Genomic DNA, 9556 nt, shown 5'->3' on the forward strand with positions numbered 1-9556 from the left:
AATTAAGAATGTCCGCTGAACTAATAAACATGCTGCATAGAAATGTGCTAAGTTATATATGTACTCACAGATTGTGCCAGAAATGAGCAAAATCAAGGAGGATGCAGTATGAACGAAAATAAAGCCTTCTTCATTGGCGACCGAGTGTTCAAAATGGCGCCCGTGTCAAGAATGAATGCTTCGATAACTTTCACCACTAGATGTCGCTGACGTCACATCTATTCTAATTTCTGAGTCCAGAACACTCCCCGCTTGGCATCTATACGATGGCAACACAACTCACACAAATAACAACGTACAATTGTAACTTATGGCGAGACACAACAGACATCAAACAATCGTATGTTGAGTCGAGACATTGACTTCTTATTTTCTATGTAGAGGCCTCAGAGGTCAAGAGAACGACCTCTGACACTGGCCTAAAAAACAGTCGCTGTTCACCTTTCCGGACAACTTTCACTTCAATTCTCCTGACACATCCATCTTCACTCGCGAACGTCTTGGTGATAAGCCCGACTGGCCAGTCATTCCTCTTCATTTGAGCTTCCTTCAAAAGAACAACATCTCCTTCCTGCAGGTTCGGCTTCTTGGTCCTCCATATACGACGAAACTGAAGTCCACTCATATACTCCTACTTCCAGCGATCCCAGAACATGTTAGCGAGGATCTGGACCCGCCGCCATTGACTCCTCAAGAGATCCCCGTCATTGAACTGGCCAGGTGGTACATGCGGTGTGCCAACCTTCTGGGTCAGGAACATAGCAGGAGTGAGTATTACAGGCTGATCTGGATCAGTGGAGACAGAAGTGAGGGGCCTTGCATTGATAATTGCAGTAACTTCAGCCATAAAAGTCACCAAAACTTCGTGCGTGAGCCTAGCTTGGCCATGCTGAAGGAGCATGGCATCCAGGATACGGCGTACAACACCAATCATCCTTTCCCATGTTCCACCCATGTGAGAGCCATGCGGGGGATTAAACTTCCATCTGCACTCCTGTTCTGCAAGGTAGTTGTCAATTAGTGTGTTGTGGCAACCCCTTTTGTCAATCTGCAGCTCTCTGCAGGCACTCACAAAGTTAGTGCCACAGTCCGATCGGAACTGCTTCATAGGGCCCCTAATGGCGAAAAAACGCCTGAGCGAATTTATGAAGCATGACGTATCCATAGACTCGATCACCTCAATGTGGACCGCCCGCGTACACATGCAGGTAAAAATGACTGCCCATCTTTTGGCATTGGCTTGACCACCTCTAGTTTTTCGCGACATCACCAACCAGGGGCCAAACACGTCCAGGCCAACATATGTAAAGGGTGGATCGGTACGTAGTCGGTCGGTAGGCAGGTCAGCCATGATCTGTTCTTCCTGTTTCCCTCGCAGCTTGCGGCAGGTCACACAGTTGAAGATGAAGCTCCTGATCGCTCTCTTTCCTTCAACGATCCAGAATCCGGCTGCCCTGATGGCTCCTTCTGTGAAATGTCTGCCCTGGTGACAAACTCTCTCGTGGAAGTGTCGGTCGGACCAGCAGCTGAGGAACGTGATGTCTGCTCGGAATAAGTATAGGGTGCAACTCATCGGATGTGATCTGGGCTCTCGCTAGCCGACCTCCAACCCTGAGGATTTGATCAGGATCGATGAATGGACAGAGCTTGCTGAGTGGGCTTGTCCTAGGGATTGGTCGCCCCTCTTGTAGGCATTTGATATCCTCTGCATACGTTTTACCCTGCACGGTAAGAATGATCGTTGCTTTGGCCTGTTTGAGCTGCTCTTTGTTGAGGTGTTCACGGCACATGTGAAAGCCGTTACAAATGTTGTCCTTGGACCCCTTGGTAAAGGACTTAGCGATGTGTCCAAGTAGTGCAACAGCCTTTAGGAGGCGATTCCAAGCCGAGAACCGTTCGAAGCGTGTACTTCCAAGTTTGATGTGTAACAAATTGGTGACACAACTGGTGGCTTCTGTCCGTAGATCTACATCTGACTCAGGATTAACAAGGCTGAAAGTCTTTTCAGGGGATAGGATCTCTTTTCTGGTCGTGAGGAAAGCAGGTCCCGTTAGCCAGGTAGAAAAGGCCAGCTGCTCTGCCGGCAATGAACGGGTGGCGTGATCAGCTGGATTGTCGGTCGTGTGCACATAACACCACTGATCTGCCTTAGTGGAACGTCTGATGCGTTGCGCGCGATTGTGGACATAAACGTAGAACCGCCTTGCCTCATTGTAGATGTAGCCAAGCACCACTTTGCTATCGGTGAAGAACTTGACATCATCCAAAGCCATGTCCAACTCCTCTTGAAGCAGATCTGCTATTTCCACAGCCAATACAGCGGCACAGAGCTCGAGTCGTGGAACTGTGATCTCAGGTTTGGGGGAAAGGCTGCCAGGATGGCCGAGTGGTCTAAGGCGCCGCGTTCAGGACCCAGTCTCCCCAGGAGGCCTGGGTTCGAATCTCAAATTTTTTGGCTGCCAGGATGGCCGAGTGGTCTAAGGCGCCGCGTTCAGGACCCAGTCTCCCCAGGAGACTTGGGTTCGAATCTCGAATTTCCCCATTGTGGGACTAATAAAGGGCATCTTAAAGCTTTGCTTTCCCGAAGATGAACCCTACTTCGCTGTGACCCTTGACATCTGTCACTTTCAGATAAGCGACTGCACCTATAGCTTTTGTGGAGGCGTCACAAAAAACACACATTACTTTTCTCTGAGCTGCAGACAGAGGGAGTGACGTGTACATTCTTGGAATTTTCATCTCTTGTAAGTCCTTCAATGCATCTTTCCATTTTTGCCACTCTTCTTGACTCTCTTTTGGGAGTGGTACATCCCAGTCACTACCATTGCGAGTAATGTCTCTGAGTATAGATCGACCTTGAATGCTGACGGGCGCAGCAAATCCCAGAGGGTCATACAAACTGTTCACAGTAGACAGTACGCCACGTTTTGTGAATGGTCTCTCACAGGTGTCCACTCGAAACTGGAATGTGTCCGTGGACAGGTCCCAGCCAAGGCCCAGGCTGCGTTGCATGGGTGTGAAATCCTGCCCAAGTTCAATCCCTTGCAGCTCCTTGGCAAGGTCTTTATTTGGAAACGCTCTCATAACATCCGGGCTGTTGGATGTGATTTTGCGCAATCGTAGATTGGATTGAGCTAGTATGTGTTGCGCTCTCTCCAACACGTCAACTGCTTCCATCACACTGGAGAATGACTTGAGTCCATCATCGACATAAAAGTGGCGTTCAACGAAGAGTCTCACATCGGCTCCATACTCCTCTTCTCCTTCCACGGCCGTCTTCTTCAGCCCATATATGGCAACAGCTGGTGACGGGCAATTTCCAAACACGTGGACTTTCATGCGGTACTCTACAATGTCCCCGTCGATCTGATGGTTGTGAAACCACAGGAAGCGCAAGTAATTTCGATGCGTATCTTGAACTAAAAAGCTGTGGAACATTTGTTGTATATCAGCCATTATCGCTATAGGTTCCGATCTGAAGCGTACAAGCACACCAACCAAACTGTTGTTCAGATCTGGGCCCCTAAGCAGCACATCATTAAGGCATGTGTTGTTGTGCTGAGCACTCGAGTCGAAGACTACTCTGATTTGGCCTGGCTTCTGGGGATGGTAGATACCAAAGCTTGGCAGATACCAGCATTCTTCATCATATTTCAGAGGAGGGGCTACTTCTGCATGTCCATTACAGAACATCTGTTTCATGAATTCCACATAGTGGCCCTTCATTTCTGGTTTCTTCTTCAAGGTACACCGAAGTGACAGAAGACGTTTGAGTGCTTGTTCCCTGTTGTTTGGTAAGCGCTGTCTTGGAACCTGGAACGGAAGTGGTGCCACCCAACTGTTTGATTCATCCTTAGAGAAATGTTCACTCATGATGCAAAGGAAGATTTCATCCTCAACTGATAGTGCCAGTTTATTGTCATCTACCGAATGGCAAAAAATCTGCTTGCCGAGCTTGTCTTGGGCTGAGCTTCTGTGAAGCTGTTTGGGATGTTCAGCTGCGAACCTCTCTTTGGCACAGATGCTGTTTACGCAGGGTGTAAAGAAGCTGGCTCGACCATTCTCCAGGATACTGGTCCTGAAAGTGTTCACAATGGGTTTGTGGGCTCCCTTAAGGCACACATCTCCGATAATTACCCATCCCAAATCAAGGCGTTGGGCGTATGGTGCATTATGTGGCCCATTGCATTGACTGCGGACTTTGTGGACTTGAATGATATCCCGTCCCAGCAGCAGAAGGATTTCAGCTGAGGGATCAAGAGGGGGTATCTTGGAAGCAATTGATCTAAGATGGTGATGATGTATAGCAGCCTCGTGAGTTGGAATTTCCTCTCTGTTATTTGGTATCAGATTACACTCAATGAGTGTTGGTAGTGCTAGGGAAACTGCGCCATCCATAGACTCTATCATAAAATCTGTGGCTCTTCTTCCACTGGTCTCCGTTATGCCAGAGCATGTTTTCAGCGTGTCGGGGCAGACCATTCCTTGAACGCTAAACATGTCAAAGAAGGCGGTTTTGGCCAGTGACTTGTTACTCTGGTCGTCCAATACCACATACATTCTCTTCTTCTGTTCAGGATGCCCTTTAGGATACACCATGACCAGACACATTTTGGAGCATGACTTCCCTCTTAAACCCTCCCCGCAGACCTCTGTGCAGCTGGAGGTCATTACAGGCGAGTTCTCCTGAACTTCCTCCCCGCACTCGCCCCCTGCTGAAGTGATGGGTTCTTTTGGCATCCAGGGAGGTGGACCCTCATGTAGGGCTGAGATGTGGCGGTCACTGTTGCACTCAGCGCAGCGAATGTCAATCTTACAATCCCTGGCTTTATGGCTTGTTGACATACAACATCTGAAGCAAATATAATGCACTTTCAGGAAACTCTTCCTTTCTTCCAAACTCTTCATTCTGAAACCCCTACATTTCCTGAGAGAGTGTGGTTTCTTGTGAAGGGGACAGTTCTTCTCTGGGTCTATGCGAGAGTTGTCTTCATCTGAGGAGTTGGAGGCCTCAACCTCTGTTTTATTTGCTGAGACAGGAAGTTTAGCTTTCCACTGCTTAGGTGAAGGCTTCTCATCCTTGCAGGGTGCTGTGCTGAAACCTTGGAGGGAAAAACTCTGATCCATTCTCATGTCTGCTTGACTATTCACAAAGTCAACAAAAAAGGAAAAAGGGGGATAATGGACGAGGTGCTCTTTCTTGTATGCCGTCCCTCGACTAACCCATGTGTCTTGGAGATTATGCGGAAGCTTTTCCACAATTGAGTTTATGCCTCTGGGTGAGTCAAGGAAACTGAGACCTGGCAGGTAGCCTTCATTCTTTATTTTTTCTTCATTCTATTTCAAGGAGAAGGTCTGCAAGCTCCTGAAGACGTTGGTTATCTTTGTTTGTGATTTTTGGTAAATCTTCCAGACGTTGAAACAACGAAGCCTCGATCACCTCTGGAGAGCCATAAGCTTTATCCAAACGTTGCCATAGCTTGTCGAGTCCCACTGTTGGATTGTTGACATAGACCGCTCTGATCCTCAGGGCATGTTGAAGGGACTCCCCGCCAAGCCACCTGGTGAGTAAATCTAGCTGCTCGCTAAGTTTGAGCTTCAAACCTTATATGGCATTGTGGAAAGAAGATTTCCATGACAAATAGTTCTCTGGACGATTGTCAAACACTGTGAACCCTGCTGTGAGGAGGTCGCGACGAGCGAGGAAAGCGACGAGGTCAGAGACGTCTGTAGACCTGAGTGCATGCTTGTCACTGACCTTGTGTGGTGAACTCGCTGTGCTGATGTCCTGTGGTAAGTAGGGAGTGAAATCATCGTCTTTGGCATGAGGAGACATTTGGTGGAGCATGTCTTGAGGATGTTTGCAACTTTGTGTAGGAAGTGGCAATATGTGCCGCAACACGTGCTGATTGGCATCAACGGCGTCGTCGCGTTGGGGTTGTAAAGTATTTCCTGTCTCTCTTTTATCATCACATTCATCCTTTATTCGATGGCTGAAGTGCGTATTGATATAGTCATTTGTACGTTGCTTTGAATCCGCCGGTGATAAAGGGGAGCCAATAGCTGCATCAATCTCAGCGTTTTGGTTTTCTGCAGCAGCTTCGAGCACCTTTGCAGCAGCCAGTGCAGCTTCAGCTTCGCCTTCTTCTTTAAGAGCGTTCAGTGTTGCATCAATTCGCGTGCGTTGAACCATCATGTCGATTTGAAGCTTTGCATATTCAGCTTTTTTTCCATGCAGCTTCCGCCTTTGCACGTGCTTCTGCTGCGATCTGGCTTGAGTTTGATTTGGAAGAGCGATGCGAGGATGACGCTCTGCTTGCATTTGACTTGGAATGACGTGAAGACGACACATTTGAAGCTCCACATTCTGACCTAACTTCCAAGTTAGATATTTCATGTCGGTCGGACATACTGCTGTAGTAGTGTATAGGACACTGTTGGAATTTATCTTTATATCAATGTTAGAATTTAACTTTAACCCAAAGTAAACTCAAATTAGTAATGACTCCAATTTGCGACCTTACCCAACTCTCACTCATCCAACAATATGCGCGCTCGTTCTGCAATAGAAAGGTATCAGGAAGCCGGCATTTTCACGCACAAAGTGGATTTATTCCCAATACAGAATTTCTACATGGCACCTGGTTCTCGAGTCCCTCTCAATACAACTCTACACCTCTCTTGCCACCAGCGAATGTGTTCTACCTCCGAGTTGCCCAGTACTGATTCATACTATACAACATGCAAATGGCACAGACAAAGGCATCCTGGCATGATTCTATTGGCTATGTGTATTGCAGTTAACTTTAGCTCGCTCTCATTGGTCTTTCTCCTCCCGCCGAATCCCGTGGCGACTCCTCCTGCTTGTGCTATCCCCCGATGGCCTCTCCTTCGTCCACTGGTCCCGGAGTCATCTCGTCTCGCTCAGCACCATCTGCTTCTAAAACATTCCATTCCTGCACAACCCCCGCAACCAGTTTCGCTCCACCAATCACACTCTCAGCATTTTACAATATCACATTTTCATACATTGGATGCACCAACATCTAATGAACTATGTTAAGCTCAAACTCTTATATTCCTTTAATAGTCAAAAGTATGAAATCCTTTAAGTGTAACCGAAGTTTAGACCATGCTAATGACCAGACACTCAGGAGAGGAATGCAGGAAGATTAGATCACAGCTGCACCACAGGAGGTGTGAACGAGACCCCTCTGAAACAATGGACTTCCATGCCAGGATCACAAAAGTGGCTCCGAGCAGTCTAACCTTTGTTCAGTTTTAAATTGACTGCCATTTACATTATCCTTTAATCCCTCTCATGACCTCAGACATCTGAGGTCATCACTTGAACACCTTATTTCATTGCTGCACACGAGCTCGACATCATTTGCCATAAAACTAAAACACATCAAACAATTAGTAAAAGAATAAGAATCAGTAGAAAATTTCATTCCAGTAGACAATTAGTGAAAATTAGTACAAAAATGTCATTCCAATAGAAAATTAGTAGAAAAGTTAATTCCAGTAGAAAATTAGTAGAAAATTTCATTCCCTCCTTATGGCCTCAGGTCCCCGAGGCCATCTTTCCATATTCACATCCTGGACTCCCGGAGGGCCACGGCTACCTCCGCCTCCTGGGGGTCCTTTTGAGGGATCATCATGTACTGACCACCCGGAGGGAGTGGCCCCAACGTGCGTTCTATTGTCTTAACAGTTAATTATCTGATACATGGAATACAGCAACATCCGCATAACACCATAATAGCGGCAAACACAGCGATAGAAGTCAGTACTGATGCAATCAGGCTTTTATATTTACCAAAGATGTTTAACCAGTCAGAATACCAACTGGTGTCCACACCTGAGTGCTCCTTCATTTTGTTACTTAGCGTGCGCAGACCCTCCAATGCCTTGGTAAGGCGACCGTCAGGAGATGTATTGTTGGGAATCAGAGTACAACACTGATCCCCAAAAATACCACACACCCCTCCTCTTTCGGCTAACACCATATCTAAGCTTATTCTGTTCTGGAATGCCATAAGAGACGTGGCAGCCAATTGCTCATGCACTGCCTGGAGTGCTGAGGTGGTCAAATTCGCCAATCGTTGGACATTATAGTGGACATAATTAATCCGGTCCACATTTTTGTTTACTGTAACGAACAGGAAAAGGCTCTCCCATCCTGCCGCAATTTGATCCACCAATTTATACTCGTCAGGGATCCCTCTTGGAACTCCAATTGCATCTATATACGTGGGATCTCCTGCATTCAACCATTCTTGCATGTCCCTTCTCTTCCTGTTAAGGAAGGGGATTCTTCCCCATTGTCCAACACCTTCCCACTCCATTTTGGCCAGATCTAAGGCTGTCACACTAACTGGCATGATCAGCGTTACCAGGGCGCACTTACCTGAGGCATTGGTGGGAAGCCTATCGTACAGCACTTTCTCTCCACACCACAGCCAAACATCATCACGAGCGAGAGGGATTCCTACTGGCAAAGACACATTTTCATTACACCATGACTCCTGGAGATTTCCAATCCCAGGACCAGTCCCATTTAACTTTTAGGCAGGTGAACTTTTGTTTTGCAACTTGGGTGTCAAAAATAGGCTCTTTCTTTTTTATTCCCACATCATTCCATGGGTGTGTCCAATTAAAATTGTCACCCAAGTGTTCACCTGTGTCGGTTGTTTACATTTCAGATTTAGCAGTAGTTGTTGTGTCTGTGTCAGCGTCTTACCATCATCTCGCTCTGCTTCATACCATACCGTTCCATTACAGGAATAGTACACCATCACTCGTTCTCCTTTCACTCCATCACTTCTGTCATCCTGCATCCTTTGTTCAAACGCCAACATAGTCCACACAAAGCACAAGCCATCCAGCAAAATAGTCAAACATTTGCATCGTCCTCGTCTTTGTTCAGACTCGAAAGTGTCTGACTTTGATCCAATTCATGCCATCTACACATTCCCTCTCTTGACCTGCCCGTCCGGGCGGTCAACCTCTAAGCTCAACCTTGGCGGGCACAAATACTGGGGCCGGGCGCAACTACCGGGGCCGGGCGCAACTGTGAGTTATGGTACCACTGTTGTTCTGTAGTTCCCAATTGGATGGCGTGTGAGGTTCTAGCCAGAACACTAAACTGTCCTTACCCGCGATATTGAGTCCACCTCCGGGAAAGCACCCGGAGGTTGATGTACGGAGTGATGTCCGACTCCAGTGATGCTGAGTTCACTGAGATCAAATATCTAACTGTGTTCCGAGATTTCAAATTAAGCCTCGAGCTAACGCTCCAATTTTGACTGTTAATTGACAAATTTTAAAGCAACACAAATGAAATGCTTAAAATAAAATAAAAATCCCAAAACTATAATAACGCAGATACCGAATTAAACCTCTATTTTTTCTTTTTTTTTTTTTTTTTTATGGGAAGAAAAGGTGCTCTACAAGACATAGACAGCTCCAAGACCGCTGCAGTCTTCACCTCCTATTGTCTCATGATTGGCTCAATCCACCTACAGGCTGTGCCCACACTGATTCTGTCAAC

Source organism: Idiotropiscis lumnitzeri, unplaced genomic scaffold (assembly GCF_059441095.1).
Source record: "Idiotropiscis lumnitzeri isolate Australia: NSW breed Sydney's pygmy pipehorse unplaced genomic scaffold, RoL_Ilum_1.0 HiC_scaffold_26, whole genome shotgun sequence".
In the NCBI taxonomy this organism is placed as follows: Eukaryota; Metazoa; Chordata; class Actinopteri; order Syngnathiformes; family Syngnathidae; genus Idiotropiscis; species Idiotropiscis lumnitzeri.